A 21,261-nucleotide genomic window follows, 5' to 3' on the forward strand; every position below is an offset into this window, starting at 1 on the left:
TCAAGTCTACTCATACCCACTTATCAATTTTGTAACATTGCTGAAGAATATTTTTCAGCTGTTAGTAATTTTTTCTTACCATTTTATGCAATTCATGTCTTGTTTTGGGGATAAAATCTGAAATATCACAGATGTAAAATTCATTTAGGACTAAGAAGGAAAAGAAACAAACAAGAACATAATTATAATATTTAAGAAGTTCAAAATAAACACAAAATACTCCGCTAACTTTTAGAGTCACAAAGAGGTTTAAGCTCCATTTCACATAACCAGCTGGAGGCTACATTTCCTGCAAGAAATTAAACACCAGGTATAGATTCCATCCCAAATAGCCTGTCTCTTGCTGATAGTTTTATCATGACAGTAATTAATTTAAAAGCAATGAGAACTACTCATGTGTGTGAAATTTTGCAGGACTAGATATTCATTGACATCACAGCTGGTAGAAAATGAAACAAGGAAAAATTTACTAAAGTGTTTGCAATAATGATGTCCTTTCCTTCTTCCTTCAGCTGCCTCTAATGGAAATTAGTATTTTCTTTTCTTATTTGATGAACTATCTTTAGTCTTTTTGAAAAACATTCTAATGATTAGATGGCAGATGCAACACAGTCTGACAACAAAGTTGTAAAACCAGCGCTTCCTCTCAAAAATGCCTGCTTAGATATACAAAATATGAAGTTGAGATAAAAGATTTAACAGTTTTGAAAACTTGCCAGATCTTTCAGTGAATAAGGTTAGAAGACATATCTTCTCATTAAAGCAACAGAAAACAAATTGAGACCCAGTTGAAAACTTTTAACATGTTGAGAATCTTTTGGAGCATTCACAGTATGATTCACAGCTTTGGATAATGTCTTCCACTAGCCTTATTGTTATTTTATGTTCTCACTTCAAGCTTATGTGGGGTTAGCTTCCAATATCCACATGCAAATCAGTCTGAATATTCTATGTTACAGAAAATATCTTTAGAATAAATACTACTACTAAAAATATGTATAGATTAGACATAAGATTTCTATATATATATATTTAAAATATTTGCATATGCAAATCTATCATAGAAAGGTTTGGATTGGAAGGGACCTTAAGGTATTCCAATTCCAACTCATCCACCATAGGGAAGGGTGCCACCTGTTAGATCAGGTTGCTCACGGCCGCATCCAATCTCAATCTGGTTTTAAACACTTCCCGGATGAGGAGTCCAAAAATTTTCTGGACAACCTCTTCCAGTGCCTAGCTACTAATTTTGTATAAAGTCAGCCTCCCTCTTTTTTATGAGCTCCCTTTAAGCACTGGAAGATCGCAATGAGGTCTCCTCAGAGCCTTCTGTTCTCCAGGCAGAACAACCCCAACCGTCTCAGCTTATTTTCTTAGGAGAGGCACTAGAGCCCTCTCGTCATCTTCAAGGATGGCCTTTCTCTGGACTCACTCCAACATGTTTGTGTTTTTCTTGTTGACTAATTATTTAATGTCTAAAGTGAAGTAAACACTGAGGGAGAGGATATAAGGAAAATACATCCATAAGGAAAGCCAAACCCAGCAGCTGTCTGGGGGAGGTCATAGCCCACAGGCTCGTTTGCCAAAGCCAGGTTTGCACACACTTCCCCAAAACTGAGAGGAAGGAGGAGAGGTTTTAGGGAATGATGGCAAAACCAGAGGAGGAGAGCACCCAGCAGTGGAGGCAACAAGTCAGATAAAGGACACACCCTGCAGAGAGCCCTCCCTTACACAAACTGGCTCAGTTGTAAAACTAGGCCCCTCTCCCAAGAAGGTCATTGCCACAGGACATTTACATGACCTTGTCATGTCTTAGGAGTCATAAGCCATCAAAGACCTCCAAAGCACCCCCAGACTCCTTTCTGAGGCCTTCCACCAGAGGACTGCACGTGATCCACAAGTGTTGCAACAGATCCAGAGTCTGTGGAACTTCCCCAAAACCGCACAGGAGGTGTTTGGGTGTTCCCACATGTATCTAAACATATACTAATCCACTGAACTCTGGGTTTCATGGGACCCTCACCACCTCTCACCACTAAGAGGACCAGAAGAAGAAGACCTACGGGATGCAGCTGGATACACAGGAGTGGTGAGTATCTTTCTTCTTATCTGTCTCTCTATCACTTCTCTCTGCTCCCCTTCCCACTTCTTTCTTTCTCTCTCCCTGCTCCCCTTCTCCTTTTCCTATTTCTTTCTGTCTTTCTCTCTACCTGACATTTATAACTAAAATCTGCACTGTTAACTTCAGCATGTGGTCTCATTTGCACCTTAATTTGGGTAGAAGCATCTCTCTAATAAATGAATCTTAACATAAAGCTGCCTTGTACTTTGGCTTGACAAATTAGAAATACCATGTGGGTTTGAGTATAGATTTTGCTTGGTGCTTTTACTTCACTAAATTGAATGAAGGAAATGGAAAAAATATTGTTCTGTGGTTACTGGTTATGGGTTTCCTATCTTGCTTGTTGTTCAAGAGGTCTCCTTCTCTAGATCTTAACCCTGTTGTTCATTTACCTAGGCCTTATTAAAGATAAGGGTTTTTTTCCTTCTCTTTTCTTTCTCTGTGAAGTAGAGTCTTTATAAAGAAAAGGAGCAAGTCCCCATTTTTGTTACCATTACTAAATTGCTCAAAATCTAATAAATTAAGAGTAAGACAGAGGGTGTTATAAGCCCTCACATTTTATCTACCTGATAAACTGCAAACCAAAATACTGTGGATATTTGCTTTGAACTCTGTTGAACTGATTTCTCTTTAAAGTTATCAATTTAGTCAAGCTAACCATTAGCTTCAGTAATTAAAATATTTTAAAACTAAATTAAAATAGGTCTTCCTATATCCATTTTATGTATATATGCACACACACATTGACTGCTATATTGACTCTGATGCTAAACTTTCTGTACATGAATGATAGACACAAATGTAGCTGCTGCACCAGCAACTCCAGGACAAAAATGGTTATTTTTAAGAACAGGTGACCTGCATTTTAGCTTCCACAGTTACTTTCCATATTTAATGAACTGATTAATTGTGTGTGCACCATAAAATTCTGTGTTCAGACCACTGACCTACATGCCTAAAAAATTACAAACTTTGGAAATTATAATTGAAAGGTTCAGATGCTCTCGCTTGACTGTATTAAGCATTTCAGATAGGATGATTTCATATTAATTATATGATCTAAACTCAGGTGAGTTTTTTTTTAATATTAAATGTTTGAGAAGACAGATTTTTTTACGTTGAAATTCAAGACTGAATTCTAGTTCCTAAGATTTAAACAGAGAAAGATATTTGTAAGAAAAAAAAAAAGCATTGTATTTTGTTTCTGTCATTAAAAAATAATAAGTATAGATAAGAGATTATAGAACCAAACCTGCAGTAGACAGTTGTTTTGCAAAGCTACAAATCAGAATACTACGTGCAAAAATAATTTTCTCTTTGATTTTCAAGCAAGTAGAAATAAAATTTTCATAAATGACAATCAGATCACTACAGGAATAAAAGGTACAGATTTCACCCAGATTACCATTTCTTGCAATATGAAAAAAGTGAAAAGTGGAATTAAATATGCTGAAGTTTTTTCATACTTAAACATATAATATTTAAAACTTTTAGGTATCTAATTCTGAGGAAATGCAGCAGAGTGCTAGCACAGGCTAATGACAAAGAATTTTTATATTGCTTCCTTAGACCACTAGACTGTTTCTAACTATATGTGCAGGGCGATTTTTTACTGATTTCTGAATGAGTCAAAAGGAAATTATGATTGGTAATTTTTCCTGTCTCTCCTTGTTTTATTTGTTGGTTTTTACACTTTCTTTTCTCACTTTTTATTCCTTTGGTAACTCTCTTATAATTATTATACATTTCTAGCTCACATTCCTTTAATATGTTTCCATAAAATATGTTTTTAAACCATATATTTTATTCTGTTGTTGAAGCATGAAATCACAGCACTGAAACCAACTAAGATGTATGCTGATATATCTCTTTTCAGTCTTGTTTTCCTTAAACCACCACCACAGTAAGAAACATCTATTTTAGGAAATCCTTTAGATTGGCAAAATTTATCATTAATAGAAATGGAATGAGCTATTTTCCCAAAAGAGGAACTTGTGAGATCAAACACACTCTAGTAAGTGAGTGTTAAGAAACTGCATTGCGGCTGTCTCTGTCATTCTGTTATCTGCATAAGGAATGACTTTACTTCCTTCAGCCAACAATTCAGAACTTGTTATGAAGAGGAGTTTGGTGCTTTTTTTTAGATCATGTTTTGAAAAAGGAAAGAATAAAGAATCCTCCCATTTCTTAGTGATTTGGATTTTAAATGAATACAGCCCAATGTATCAACTTAATTCTGTAATCTTTAAACTACTGTAGACAACAGATGGTAGATGGAACATGAAAGGGAAAAATTTGATTACATTGTAAATCCTTTCAAGTTTGTCAATTTTTAAAATTAGTTATTAGGACAAATATTTCTGGGCACAGCTTCATGTATTTATCATCATCAACCCCTGATATTATAATCTCCAGGTTTCAAAGATCTACAATACAATCTGGTCCAAAATCAAGGTTTTTTTTTTTAAACAGTCTTCAAGAGACCTATAGTGTTAACTGACTAGCAAAGTATTTTTCATTTATATTGGATCATTTATCTTTCTTCTCATTTCTTCACATAAGACCTCTTTTCACTGCACATTTTGCATAAGGGTACATTAATGACACTGAAAATTAATACAAAATAATTCAGTGTTTCTGAAGTCAAAAGGGAGGAGATGTTTTTGAAAATACATGAAAAAAAGAATATTATTTCTTTTGATGAGAGAGTTTGCATTGCTTGTTCTTTTTTATTTATTTATTTAGCATATCCCCATGAGAAACAGATAAACTACTTAAAAAAGTTAAACCAGGAAAGCTGAGATTTTAGTCTGATTTTAGATGCTAATGATCTCAGTCCTATCTAGCTCATAATGGTAACAAGGCTCTTTTTCTAACAAATTGAGGTGAAATGATAAATTCATGTTGTGTGGAGAATACAGATCACATTATTTATATGGTAAAATTATACTGAAGAGATGTCTGTATTTGCTTTATATAACTTTTATATGGTTAATGAAACAAATTCTTAAAAAATGTATTAAACAACACAACTTTTCTGCACTACTTGCTTTTTTATATAATTTTCAGATATACATACATCTATCTTAAGATGTTCCCTCTGTTGATGAAAATTTATTCTAGCATTACGACTGAAAAGAACTACCACAACTGTGGGATGTTATTTAATATTGGCAAAGGAAGAACTGACAGCTTGGGCAAAATGCAAATGGCTGAGAAGTTTGTGATAGAAATGAGTGTAAACAGATGGTTTGGAGTGAGCTGAAGTATTGTTGACTTTCTATTTTGAGATAATGGAAGAGCTCCTATTTAAGAATATTTTTAAATTGAAAGAAGCAAAAAATACTAATTTTAAGAAGTCTTCACTTTGCAGGATCAAGGAAGCTGAATGAACCTTTTCATAATTCTTACTTGAAATGAGTGGCTCAGATCCTGCAGCTGGCCATTAAAGGCTGAGTGCATCTGTATAAAGCACTGCTGGGTTCCATAGAGACCAGAAGAAAAGGTACTGGAAGAGAACAATAAAATTCACCTCATCTTCTCTACTACTGCCCTTAAACACATTACCATTATGTGTTTTCACTAAACACTCACTTGAACTTTCTTGGAGTTTTTTGGTATTCCTAGCAAATTCTACAAAATTTATTTTGCATAAGCAATCACACACTTTCTAAAATTCCTTTCAGTAAAACTGAATTTTTCAGAACCTGATACTTATCAAAAACGTTTCTATTTAAGATTATAATATTTATTTTAAATGGCATACAATAGAATATTGCTATGGTGATGTTCCAATTTTGTGTAATTTTGTAGAAAATTGCTTAACATGAATATACAGTCCATTCCACACAAATTATAATCAGTTCAGCAACCCATTTCTTTCAGGAGCTTGAATATACAGACCAATCTGAAACATAATAGCCTTTCATTACTGTATTGTAATGTAGTGATGTTTCATAGAATTAGTAGGATTTCTTTGTGCTTTTCCCCTCTGAGAAAAGACTAGTAAATAAAATCTAGGGAAATAAAATGTTAACTGGAGATAGGTGTCTAAAATGTAAGCTAATAAAAATAATGCAACTGATCCTTAACTATAAAGAGATAGAGAAGAAAAAAAAAAATCAACATGTGATTATATATAAGCCAACAATAAGTTTAATCAAAATGTACCTACACAGTTGAATACATCTAAATTGCATTAAATTACTTTTAGTTTACTTAAGGGGTAATTAGAACTCCTCTGTTCTAAAGAAAATCAGTTTACAAAAACCCTAAGTACTATCTAGATCTATTTTAAATGTCAAGGCTTAACATGGGAGTTAGGTTCACTGCATGGGCATTTTCATGTGACAGCATATGATATGAAATTATAATATTTCTTCTCTTTTTTACAGGACTTCTCAAGAATTCTTGAAAACTTCAAATAGTTATTGCTTATTCTCTCCACTTGATTAAGTGGAGAGAATATTGGGAGAAATTCAAGTGATAATATCTTAGTGATTTTTGGAAATTGTATTCCACTACTTTTTAGGAGGACTTAAATCACTAATGTCATAATGGAAAATATATTTCCATGGAAGGACACTGATATATTTTGCGTTGTAAATATATTCATCTGAACATCATCTGAATGTCTAAATTAGAGTAGTATAGGAAAAGAGTAGTAAGAGTAGTAGAAAAATGTAAACTGCGGTCACTGAAAGTTTCAAAGCTAATACAAAGACTGAAACAGGAAAAAACAACACATACAGTGTAGGAGTTCAAGAACCTATTGGTTTGATAGCTTCTTGATATCTAGGTTTTTGGATTTTGGAACCTGATTATTCTATTTTATGAAATATATCCAGAACCAGTCCCACAAAGACTGAATTTAAGAAAGGCAAAATGGTCTTGTTTAGAATTACTGATACTTTCAGGAAAACAACAGGAAAACAACTTTCAGGAAAACATTATGAATATTAAAGAACAATTCAAACATGGTCTTCATTTTAATTTTTCCCACTTATAATTCAATAGGAAGTACAAAAATCAATGTCACTAAAATATGAAATTATAAACATTGCTTAAATTTTTTTTCTAGTCCATAGAATGGCAAGTCCTGGAAGTTCAATGTAAGTATAATTAGAAGAATTTAGCAGATTTTGAGAGAGACATTTCTAAACTCCAGCCAAGGTAAAATGATACAATCATGTTCATGTTTTAAGCATAACTTCATATTGAAATTAATTTGAATAGTTATTTATATTATAATATTATTTCTCTGAATTTTCTCATATTTAAAACTTTCAGCGCTCTGTATATACACTGAAATGTGTATAAAGAGAATAATGATAAGGAATCATTAAAAATATTTTCTGTTCAGTCTTTTCAATGAAGGGATGAAGTTTGAGAGTTGACAATAGAAAATAAAATTTCAGGGTGCCAGACATCAGCAAAATAAAAAAAGGTTGTAAGCTTATGTTTTGTTTAGATTCTTCAGCAAATTATGTGACATTGCTAGACTGGCATGTGTTTCTCAATTACAGATGCAAAGCAGCCGATTCTGTGGAATTAGCCATTTTGTTTAGCAAATGTTGGAGCTTAGGTTTTCCATATATAAACAACAATTTCATACTCACTGTTACAACAGACAGTTACCTCTTTGTAATTCAAAGGTGCACTGTAAATTCTAAAACCCCAGAATCTGTGAGTCGAAATAAAAAGAATGCCTTGGAAAGCATAAAATTCAGAAAAATACTGTCCAGAGTTTTACTTTTTCTTTCCTATTTTTGTTAGTGTACTAAGCATATTTGTGTGAACGTATTATTTTTTTTCAAGTTAATCTTCATGAGTGATTCATTTCTCCTTAAGTTGTAAATCTTAATACAAAAGTTATAATCTTTTAAAGAAATTTTATAAATATTTTTTAAATCAGAAATTATTGCTATGGGAATGTAGTATGTTTTATGTTTGTAGCCACAAAAGATAAAGTAATATGAGGCAAGACAGTATGTTAGATTATATATGATTTCATTAATTTAGTAGCTGTTTATCTGTTTTCCATGTACTAATATGTGTTTTCTCATGTCCTACTATTTTCTTGTGTGTTTTGGTTTGTTAATTATCCACTTGCTCTTAAGGAATTTGGATTGGTTTTGGTGGGATTTTAGTCTATCTACCTTAGTCAGGGAACTTTCAAAATAATTTTTGACAACAGCTAGCAAAACATCCTAAAATAAATGACCAGGATATGTATATGGGCAGATGGTCAGACAACAAATCCTACTAGTGATATTTTTGGGATGATAATTACTTTTTAATGGAATATACTATTTTTTCAATAAAATCTGAAGGAAAATCATAAATAAGAGAATACATAATGCTTTTCTTGTACTTGTATTTCCCCTGCCACTGCTGAATGATGGGCAAGATCCTTGCGTGTAGATCTTTAAGCTTTATTCTTAGAAAAGATTTTATCAAGGTCTGTCCAGTAACCATTTATCCAGTTTATATCTTGCTTCCTTTAGAGAAAATTTCATCTCAGGAAAAGTAGTTTGAATACGGAGACCCAAATGCATTCATAATATGTAAGGCAATATAATTGAGGTGTCCTAAATACAAGGAGTGAAAATTTATCTTTATCACGAAAGGTGATTTTCATAATGCTCAAGCAAACAGAGCTCACAAACACCTAATCCAAATTGAGGCAAAGTATCACAGTTTTCAACTATTTTTAGACTTGACTGTATTCTTTCTGAAGGCATTAGTAGCATCATTTCATGTGAATTAATGACTAGATTTATAGTGCTTAATAAAGCAAAAATCAGTGTGCATCATGATGGCAGAATCAGGTCCTAGAGGATCACCCAGATGTACTGAAACTTTTAAAAACTGCTCATAATTAGGCAACTTTCCTCCTTTTGTTTTCTGAATTGTAACAATAGGGATGCTATTAGACATTTTTAATGCATCTCTCTTCAAAGATGTTATTTCCATTTTAGTGGGTTGTGCTTTTTTTATATATTATGTGATTATTTATATGTATATTTGGTACTTCCATTGCAATGGAAATATCCTTAGAGCTATAATGAATGGTTTTGTGATATTTGCTGTTTATCTTACCGAATCTTCTAAACTATTTTTTTTATTTTTATGTAAAAAACCAAATTGAGAAGATTCTCACTATGTTGAGAGTGAAGATGAGGGTTTAATAATTTTATGAAACTATTTTGTGCAGTCAGTTTCCCCTGTCTTCCCAGTCAATAAATGTCTTAATGATGGTTCAGGATAAGGAATTGAGCCAAATGTAAAGATTCTCCTTTCATTAGACAGCATTTTTATAGGAAAATATTCTTAACTACTTTTAGTATTTTAGGCTTTTTTATGAAAACCAAAAATCAAGATATTGGAAAAAAGTAAAGGACAACATTTTCAAATGGCATTACATTAGCAGACGAAACTCCTATTGAAACTTATTTGTGTGAATTTTGTCTGATTGATGGGCTCCACCTCTGCCACTTAACCCTGGAACCTCATCTCTCTTTTTCTGATATTGTTCCTTATACCAGCATGAAACATACCTTAGTATAACATAGCATAGAACAGAACATAACCTCTTCCCCAACATAACTTCTTATCCAGGGCTTTGCTAGAAGGTGCTATGCCTTCATCGGGGCAGTGACACTTTGATAAAGCACTAGGGCAATACATCATCAAGGAGCTGCATAGAGTGATGTATTGGTGTAATACATCAAAATGCCACTGCTCTTGAGAGGTTTGATGCTGCTTCTGTTCAAGTCTGCAGATTATCAGCACTGAGTAAAATGAAAAGAAGGATCAAGACCATAAGAATACAAAATGATTTTTATATTCTTATCTTTCCATCTTTTCAAAATATTTTGAACTGCCACATTTACAATCTTAGTTTAGCATTTTAATCAAGGTTTGTATTATATGATTTAAGACAGACATAGTAGACTATGAAATCTGTATTTACTGTTCTTCCCTTCCATAATCACTGCAGATTTATACGATAATAAAGGGAGAGAATTTTGAGTTTGTATGGCTTGCACTGTGAGATTCAGAGTTTGTTGCAGTGGGAATAAGACCTTAAGCACTGGCAATGTAAGAAGTATTTGTTGGAAAGGCCCTAACAATCTGAGACTGTAACAACGGCAATAATGTCCTAGGCCAAAAATCACAGGCATCAGCAGTATCCTGCCCCGGAAAATGCCTAAATGCCCCTTTCTTAAACAAGACTGGGAAAAAAAAAACCAACTCAAAAACCCCAAAACATGCATGTTGTTCTATGTTTGGCACATTCAAGATCTTTTCTACCCACTTTTTCACATTCGTGCTCAGCCTCACAGAATGCTTTCTACCTTCCTTTTTATACCCTCCTAAGACCTACCAAACCACCCTGAGGGAGCTCATAGCATTGTATGCAACTTTGAGATGAATGGAAAATCAAAATTATTGCTGTTGTTGAATGGTAGAAAATAAGCTTCAGAAATTTCTCTGCCATTCTTAGATCATCTTTCCCTGGACATGTAACTCTAAAAATTAGTTGCCAAATATGTTTGCATCATAATATTTCCTAGTACTGAGTTCTGGAACAGACTCATTCCTTCAAAGGAAAAGGAAAGGATTATCTTGCTGTGGACAGAATATGAGGCTCAGGGTCTTTCAAGGATAATTACACAGTCCTTAATGTCATAAGAAAGCCCTACATATTCAAATATATATTTTTCTACTTTGAATTGTTGTGCAATAGTTTCTACCAAGTCCAATTCATCCATCCTAGTCAGTAGAATTTGAAGGCTATCTGTCATTTAAGTCCCTGCCAAGGCATTGAGCTATATTTCTAATATTACTTTTTGAGTAAGTAATGTATTATTTTTAAAAACTACAATATTTATAAATATTTTAAAATTTAATATTTAAATAATTAATATTTTAAATATTATGCATGGGGCATAGTAATAAATATATTATTTGCATAGTAATAAATACATGATAATATACATAATTATATGATTATACAATATAATTATATAGTATATAAGAAGCCATGGCACAAATCACCACTGGTATGCTTTGTGCACCTCTGCAGTAAGTAGGAAACATAAAACAGACACCATAAATACAGACAGTAAGAGACATAAGTAAGACAGCAGTTATCTGCTAAGCAATACTCTATAACTTATTTCAGGATGGACTTCATTATTTTTCCTAGTTTGTGTAGAAATGAAAACATAAGAAAACAAACATTTTCCAAAGGGTTCCTCTGATAGGGTTTTGAAATCTGGAAGATACTGTGACTTTATGAAAATCCTTACATTTGAATGTATTAACACCTGAAGTTTGGTGTTCAGTTTTTGTTCCTGTAGCAGTAACTTTCTCTAAATAGTATAACTGCCATAGACACTTATGCCAAAGGAAAAACAAACATGTAAATATGAAAGCTACTGAAGTGAAATTCAGATAATTTTTTAAGCTTTTTATCTGTAAGAGTTGCATTTGATATTTAGTCTTCAAAACAAGTCCTTGAAAATGTAGCCAGATATAAATGAAGGGAACATTTATTGAGCACTTTTTGAGAAATCAGTGTCTTAATTTTTGGTTTCCTGGGTACTTTCAAATATCAAAGTTTAGCTTTTTTTTTTTTTAATGATAAACTGCAATAAATATGCTTAATTGTCCTTTTTTTTTTTTTTTTGAGGTAAACTAAAGAAAATTAATTCACCTTTATAAAGTCTACTTTCTTCCCTCTTTGGATATTGAAGCTGTAGAACTGAAAAACATGTTTTCCCTAAGTTTGTTTAGATACAATTAATAAAATTAATTAATAAAAAGTTACTTGATCATTTCAATATCTGAATCACAACATTCTCTAAATAACACAAAGAAGAACTCTGGTTTATGGGAAGGTTCAGTACATATGACAGTGCATTCTTCTAAACCAAACAGGAACAATAACAATGACTGAAAAAGGAAATATTGCATTAAAACCCCATAATGCTGGTTACTTCCATAATGAGTCTTTAGAAGAGTATTTATCAATGGAAAATTATACTAAAAAATTAGGACATAATAGAAATTTAACAGAAATTGCACAGTTTTGAGAGGGAATAAAAATTAGAAGAAAGACTAAGTAATTAATCTTTGAGAATTCACATCCAATAATTTTATTAGGAGACTTGAAGAAAAATAGCCTCCTAAATATCACTTAAAAAATACAGCTGTCATATGGCTTACTTCTGGATTTTAAAAGACAGCCATGGAAACTGAATATAAAGCTCAAAGACAGGACCGAGATTTTAAAGTTGTAAGACCTGAAACCTGTCGAACAAAAAGTGAACTTCTAAGCAGATGTAGTTAAATCTGTAGATAAACTGAAGGTTATCCTCTCAAAATTAATTGATGTAGTCACTCAAGGATCTTTATCAGTGTAGCTGCATCATTAAAATCTGAATATATAATAAAATAATAGGTTTCTTAGCCCTAAATACCAGTTTTACAGGTGAAATTCACGGCCAACAAACAAAAATAATAGAAATTACAAGAACACAGAGAAATTTACACAGAGAGTGGGAGTGGAGCTAAACCTCCTGAAATGAAAAACAAATTGAGCACTGCAGGAGAAATAGGCAACACACAGCAGTGATGTTACATAAGTAAAAGAGTAACACAAGCTCTTTCTGCATTGTCTCTCAATAGTAGAATGTCAAAAGAGTAACCCTCACAAAGGAAATCCATAAAAAAAATGTTTATACAGAGTGGTACATTTAATCATTGTAGAGAAGAGCAGAGGAACTAGGGAAGTTTCTCAATTTTTAACAAAGACATAGAGAAAAGAGCTTCTCAAAAACTTTGAATTCCTGCTAATAGTTTTAATGTATGACCTGTAGCAATTAGCTAAAATTTTTACTACTGAAATAATAGCTTTTTAATTAGGTATTAACATTAAGTGTGGGATTTTTTTAGGGGCAAGTGACTTTTGATCCAGCACTGAAGTCAGGGGGAGTTTTACCATTGTTAGTAGTGAAAGTACAGTAAGGTCACAATAAACACCTTTGAACAATCTAAAGTCCTATGGTCTACTCCGAGTTTAAAAATGATCAAATAGAACTTTAATGGGAATAATTAAAGAAAAGTTTATACCGGACTACATAGATAGATACATTTAAATATAATGAGATAGATATAGATATAGATACTACTATGTAACTAATGGACAGTGTTTCTTTTTGAAAACTTTAGATATTATTTTAATATGAATTTATGTAGCATAGGGATGACTCTACATGTTTCATCAAATATAATTGATAACAATTTTATGGGTAGGTATCAGAGCTTAGTAGTTATGTAATAGTACATCCTCAACTGTAGTCTGGGCTGGGAAAAATATAATGCACTATTTGTTTATGATTTTTCACTTTGATTAAATAAACTTCCTGTCTGATGTCAGTACCTATTCCTCAGCTTAACTGAAATCATAGAATCATGAAACAACTTAGAGTATTTTTTATTCAGAGGCATGCTCAGTGATCAGATCCAAAACATAGCCACACACAAGCCACAGTGTAGAAAATTAACTCTATCACAACCAAACTCAGCAGATCCAATGAGCAGATCTGTCAGAAATGGTAAATGAATTTTCTGTTACAATGATACTGCACTGGAATCCATGCAGAAGACGTATTTAAGGAGTCAATTAATTTGATCAGTCCATGTAGGCTCTATTATGGTTGTATTTAGGCCATGAGAACTCTGTATCAGTATACTAACATGACTGCTAACTTAAAATGTCTTTGGTAAGAGTCAGCTCCATGTGGATCAAGGGGTGTAATTCATTGATCCTGACTGGGAGACCATTGTTCATAAGAGTTGCTGACGCTGCAGCATTTAAGGGATCAGTCCCAGGTCTGTGCTGTGCTACATATTCAATATGGCCTTTTGCTGCACTTGGCCACAGGAAAGCCTCAGACAGCTTCTTGGAAAAAAGGAGCCTGTAGACAGCTCCCACTTGTTACTGGCAATTATGCCATCTCTATGTCCTTGCCTTTATCTAAAAATGAGACCAGCCTTTAGGAATGGATTTTTTTTCTTTTTAAGAAAATTTTATAATAGCTGGAGTGACCAAAAAGAAGGGCCTTTTCTCCCATGCACCCATTCTGTAAAGCATGCCATCAGAAAACCTATTTAGAGTGCATCCAGAGTGGCACAAAAGTGGGATTCCCACCATCTGAAGAAATATTTACTTGCTATCTATACTCCTCCTTTTATTGTATCTTATTAAAACAGCTATTTTATGACACCATTTGTTGTTGGAACTTTCCTATTAGGATCCAGAAAGAAGCCTGCACCATACCTCTCCCTTGCTTCCCACCCATCTGCAGAAATTTTCTTCCCAAAAAAGGCAAAAATAAAATCATAAATATCTTTCAAGATTCTTTTTAAGAAAAGTCACATGCTACATTATGATAATATAGCTTGTAGAACAGCAGTTCATCAAAACAGTCATGAACTTCATAATACTGCTTGAAAGTGCTCTGCAAGACATCTTTCTATTTCTAGTCATAGCTGATAAAGGCTAGGAACCATTTCTTCTCTCCTGAAAAAAGTCTTTTCATGTGGCTGTGACTGAAAACCAGGAAATAAACTCTCCAACTGGTTCTTTAGGTTAGAAAGCTGACATTAGTTTCTTTCAGCACTGGGTGCACAGGGAATTACTCCACCTAATATGCACACCCAGCAGCCTAACAAACCAGGTTATGTTCATGAAACTAATACACATTCATTACATTTCCTGAATACATACATATATGCTAATGATTTCTGTGGATTTTCTTGGATATGAGTAGGAGTCTTTTGAGGGTCTCTGGTTATAATTTGGGGAATATTCCTGTTCCTCAAATTTTTCTTTTATGGTACTGGATCTTCTAATGATTCTTTTCTCCTTGAGAATATCCCAAATATGTCACTGGGTTATTAAATACTTATCATCTTTGATCTGGCACTATGAACATCTGGACTTTAAAAATGAAATTCTTCAAATAATGCCACATTTAACTACCTTTTATTTGAGATTAATCTATAAACCATTTAAAAGAAACATACATTGAGAATATTTATCCTTAGCTTCTGTTAGGGGACACACTCTACAGAAAAGTTTTTGAGAAGCTGGCATTGCCTTATGAGGTTGATTTGAGATCTACATAATCTCAGGAATGCATATCTGTTGCACTATAAAATGTTCTAACTGCAGTTGCAGAAAGGCTTTATCCTGCCTGAAGCAGGTGTTCATAGTGTTCTATAAGCAAAGTATAGGGTATTCAAACATGTCCTTAATATATGCTGCTGCAAGTGCTTGTCATAGCCTTTTGTCTGAACAGAACTTGAAAAGAATGTTTCCAAAGTCATGATTTTTTTCACAAATCATTCACTATTGGAAAATATTCTATATGTAGCAGAGAAAATAGCAAATGGAAAAATCATATTTAAAAACATTGATAAATTGTGAACACTGTGAATGTTTCCATTTATGTTTTTCATAGTCAACATGCTTTGATTAAACCGTGTACCACAAAGAATAAAGTTAAATAACATATGCTTGGAATTTGAATCCAGAAATTTTCAACACTACAGAATAGCAATTACTACCGTTGTTTTTTTTCCCCTGGAATCTGTTTTTCACACTTGCCACATAAAACCCTTAAGACTTCTGAGGTTCTTTATTGACCCTTTAGTATCATCTGCTTAAAGATCCATTCAATCTCTCTTAAATAGACCTCCAAGAATTCAACTCGCTTTTTTCTTTTTACTAGATCAATAAAAAAGTACTATGCTGTCTTTTAAGTAAGTATCTATAACACAGTCTGAAATTACTTCCATACAAAGAAGAAGAAAATAGCTGAAGGTCCTAAATATCTTAATTCCTACATATAGAAATAATTCATGTATCCAAAGAATTTAGCTCTACCTCAGCTGATCCAATAAGCACATTATGGTGACAATCCAAGATGTCAGTAGATTCCTATTGTTTAGAGTTCCTGAAGGTTGTAAAACACTGAAAACCAGTTAAAAATACATGATTCCTAAATCTTCCTGTAATGTCAGATTCAGAACTGTCTACACTTAGACAGTGTGTCTGATATTGTGAATATATTTGAATCCTTAATAAAGCATAAAATCTGGAAGCTATGTACGTAATGTTATCAGAAGACTCTACATGAAAAACATTGCTCTGAGTTCTGCAGCTAGTTTGAATTGTTTTCTGACTTTCTAGGGGGGTTTGGTTTGCTTGTTTGTTTTGACACATAATAACTTCTAAGCTTGTTTTTAGATTAGAAGAATAACAAGAACTAAAATGCAATATAATACTGTTTATACAAGAATACACAAAACATCAGCAACAATGAAATCAATGAAAATTTATCTGGCATTTGTAGTTGATTGGTAATGAACAATTTAGCTTCATAACTATAATGTACAAATAATCTGTTTGATTTACCATTCAATTTAAATTATGCAGCTAGGCATAAAATCTTGTTTGGTGTATTGATGTTAGAATGAATTAAGTGTAAGGTGAGGTAAAAAGACTGGCAAAATTTCTTCCTGCTTCTAAAAGCATTGTTAGTCTCTGATAGCACTTCTAGATTTGCAAAACCAAATCAAATGCATACATAGAAATTTTTTCAGGGTGTTTGTACAATATAATAAATTGCTATGGTATACCCCTGGAGATAAAAAAAATGGCAAACTGACAAAACAGAAACTACAAGATTAAGATTAGACATAAAAATTCTTATTCTGGAAAGCTGTAAAAGAGCCTGAGCAACTCTTTAAACCCAGCTATACCATTTCAATAGTATCCACCATTAGGAAATACTGACCAATGGTTCAATAACAGAGAAGGGAAAATGATCATTAATCCAAATTTATTGATTTTGTTTTCATATTCTCGTTTAGCCAACATAAGTATAAGAAATGGAGATGATCCTTTGAGAGACAAAAAAACTCACTTTCAGGTGTATAAGGTTTTGGCATTTAAATCAGGTAATATAACTTTAGGTGTTGTTTCAACTTAAATCATGAGACCACAGCTCATTGATTTTAGAACATAAACCTCAGTTAAAAAACCTGATGATTCTAAAAGCAGCATGAGTTAATAATTTAGTCTGTTTGATTCTTTTTAATCCCATACTTGGTATTACTCATCCTTTGCGAAGTGGTGTTTCTACCACAGAAGTCAGTACTAGAAATAGCATTTAGAGGGACTTACAACATGTTGACATTACTTCCAGAAACAAACTCTATATAAAATGTCTCTAGCTATAAAGATATTCTGCTTGTGAGAATAAGTGCATGCATGAATCTCCATGTCTGCAGTCCTTTTGATAGGACCACTTTCCCACAATATGAAAAATTACATCACTCAGAAAATTTGTAAGTATTTTAAAACTTCCTCTGGAGTGAGTGGTTCTGAATCAGGCATCAGACATTGTGGTTTGGAAACACATTCTCCCTGATGATTTTTCAGTCTAACAAGGTAAATAACATACTCTTTGCAATTATTGCAGATACTTTTCTTCTTTTTTTTTTTTTGCATGATGAGAAACTAAAAATCTGAACTAAATCAGGAGACATTCATTAACTTGCACAATAAGCTAAAATGACTACTTAAAGCTTTCACTTCTGCTGTCATTTCAAATGCTATCAGAATGAACTTAATTTCAAGAGCAAAGATGCACATAATGAAGTAGTTCCTTCTTTTAGGAGATCATTAGTAATAATGTAGGGAGCTTCATCTCATTTAACATTCTCCTATTTAAATTATGCCTGTGTATATCTTTTGAGCTATGAAACAATTAGTTTCCATTGTGTCAGTTGTAATGATTCAAAACTGTTAAATTCTTGACTCAGTCAGCAATGCATCACACATTCAAGTTTTTGTGAACACAGATGTGCTCAAATACATAAGGTATCCAAGCCCAAGATACCTGTACCTTAATGCCCTAAAACTTAGAATCCTAAAATTATAGTTATTCTTGTTTTCATCTTCAGATATTTTTACTAGTTATGTAACTGATAGAGGAATTACTATTACAAAAGTGTGATCTTAGGAAAATAGATGAGTTATTGCCCCAAACTAGCATTCCAATCTGAGATGGTGAAATTTAGTAGGCTGAATAATATTCTAAAGCTTTTTAAATGGCAAAGATAGATTTCATAAATTATTTGCACACAGAAATACATAAAAACAGTACTTCAGCAATTTATCCCATTTCAACAAGATAAATGCAGTCTCTATCATGGACTGACCATGTTGCCTCTGAAGAGCCTGTTGACTGTAATTCTTCGAATGACATAAGCTAATTGGTCTGATGAGGAAAGCAGATGCCTGGAATCATAGTTCAAATTCCATCACAGTCAGTATATTTACTTTGAAAGTTCTAACAGTGAAGCTGTTTGATACTGGAGTGTTATCATGTCCCTCTTTCAAAATCTGTTGACTTTTGTTCATGAGAGTTTATGAATCTGAAGTGAGAGAGGTCCTAATAAGGGGGAAAGGTAGTTTTTAATATCCTTCTGGGTTTTGGCATGAAACTTCTTAAAAAATCTAAATGGAGAAAAACAAGATCTTGTACATTAAGTGCATATGTCCAGGTACATGGGTGTCGACATGGCTGTTATTTTCAATAGACTGAAATTTATATATTTATATATATATATATATATATATATATATATATATATATATATATATTGCACATATATAATGAGCTAAAATTGATTGATTTTTTTCCTATTTTTTGCATGCAGAGAGTTGTTATATTTCCTTGTACCTAAGCAGACTTTTTTTTTACAAAACACATAAAACATGTTAAATAAACTAATTTTTCTGTGTCTTTATGGGAAACATATGATTCTTCAATTTGGTAATTTTTTAACACTATGAATTTAACATTTTGAGTGAATACAGGCTGGAGGAAGAATGTCTGGAAAGTGGCCCAGTGGAAAAGGACCTAGAGGTGCTGGCCACAGCTGCTGAACATGACCCAGTGTGTGCCCAGGTGGCCAAGAAGGCCAATGGCATCCTGGACTGCATTGGCAACAGTGTGGCCAGCAGGGCCAGGGCAGTGATTCTTCACCTGTACTCAGCACTGGTGACACCACATCTCAAATGCTGAGTCCAGTTCTGAGCCCCTCATCAGGAGGGACATTGAGGTGCTGGAGTGGGTCCAGAGAAGGGCAATAGAGCTGGTGAAGCATTTGGAGGACAAGTCCTGTGAGGAACAGCTGAAAGAGCTGGGGTTGCTTAGCCTGGAGGAAGGGAGGCTCAGTGGAGGCTCCCTACAAATACCTGAAAGGAAGGTGTAGCCAGGTGGGGGTTGGTCTTTTCTCACAAGTAACAAGAGACAGGAAGACAGAATATAATTTTGAGCTTCACCAGGGGAGGTTTAGGTTGGATATTAGGAAGAATTTTTCACAGACAGGGTGATTAGACATTGGAATGGACTTTCCAGGGAGGTGGTGGAGTTTCCATCCCTGGAGGTGTTTAAGGAAAGACTGGACATAGCACTTAGTGCCATAGTCTAGTTGACATAGTGGTGTTTGGCTGTTCTTAGAAGTCTTTTCCAACCTAATTGATTCTACGATTCTGTAAATAGAGAATGGCAGCAAGAATTTACTTATTTAGATATTTATGTAGAAAAGATCAGTAAAACAAAGTCTGAAAAGTAGAAACTTACAAAGTGAAATATATTTTAGAATAAAATACAAATATTTTCTCAGCTGCAATAATATAAATCCCAGAAGACAGCTATGAAGATAGAATAAGAGATACAATTTCATTCCTCTTAAAATTAATAGTCTGGTAATACAAATATCCCAGACAAAAAGTCTTCTGTAAGGATTAAAATATACGTCACATTTGGCGAAACTTGGAGAACTCTATTATTCTATGTCTTTGTGAAATATCTATTAATAAAAACCCAACAAAACTCCACAACATTAAATACTGTGCATCTGTGAAGCTATGCCAGCAAAATGATTCCTAAGAGTGATAAAATGTGGACTCAAACCACACATCAGAAATCAGCTGGCAGAATAACAGTGGGGGGTTGTGCCAAGGAGATTTTAGCAGATGTTTACTCTATGACAACTAACTGAGAAATTACTTGAGCATAAAGATAAGGGAACTACATAATGTTTTTATTGATTTTTAAAATGCGTTTGGTAGAGTGTGGCAAAGGGATTATTTTGCATCTTGGAGTATTAGTCCTACAAATCTAATAGCAATTACCCCTGACTTTATTAGAATACATAAAGCACAGACAAAATTAACAACTCTTTCTCTGATTTTTCTTTCCTCCTGAGATTTTTTTTTTTCATCTCATTTAATGTCAACCATATTTTGGGTGCATCTGGGTAGATATCTTAAATAAAATTGCCAGGTTTGATCTCTGCTTTCTGGGCTGTATTACCACAATAGCTCAAGATGTCAGAGCCATGTGAGCAAATCCTTGAAGAGAGTTTCAGGTTTAGATTTCAGATTAGGAAAAGGTCAGGAAATACTGTCTGGACAAAATGAAGTTTTCTCTACCTAGTAGAGAAAACAATAAATTTGAAGCAGAAGCATATGAACTGCTTCAAGTTAAAATGACTACATCTAATAATAGTATAAGAAAACAAGAGCCTTGATTGAGTTCAACTAACAGTAGGGAAAAAATTAGGGAGTCTGCAAGCTATATCAAACTCATGATCTATAATGTAATAAAAAAAGTTATGCTTGTCATGTGTTAGACCTTTGTATATCAATCCCAGAGAGAAGGCATTTTCATAGACTAAAAGATAGATACAAAATACGTGTTTTGGGGCATTAATTCCTACAGCACCTAAAGAAGTCAATGTGCCTGAACCTATTAGGATGATTAAAACTCAATTCTTTGTACACTTAATAGAGATTTAGAAAACAAACATTACATTGGTTTTCAAAGTTCTTTGTATTCAGGAAATTAGGGTAAGCCAGTGTTGCAAAAAATATGAACATTTTATTCTACTGTGAGGATACATGCAGCTTGGAATACCACTGTGTGCATATTTTGCATATTATGCGAGTGTAGTTAGGGTTGTCGATACAGGCTGCTAATGAT

This window comes from Taeniopygia guttata, chromosome 4 (genome assembly GCF_048771995.1).
Source record: "Taeniopygia guttata chromosome 4, bTaeGut7.mat, whole genome shotgun sequence".
NCBI classification, from domain to species: Eukaryota; Metazoa; Chordata; class Aves; order Passeriformes; family Estrildidae; genus Taeniopygia; species Taeniopygia guttata.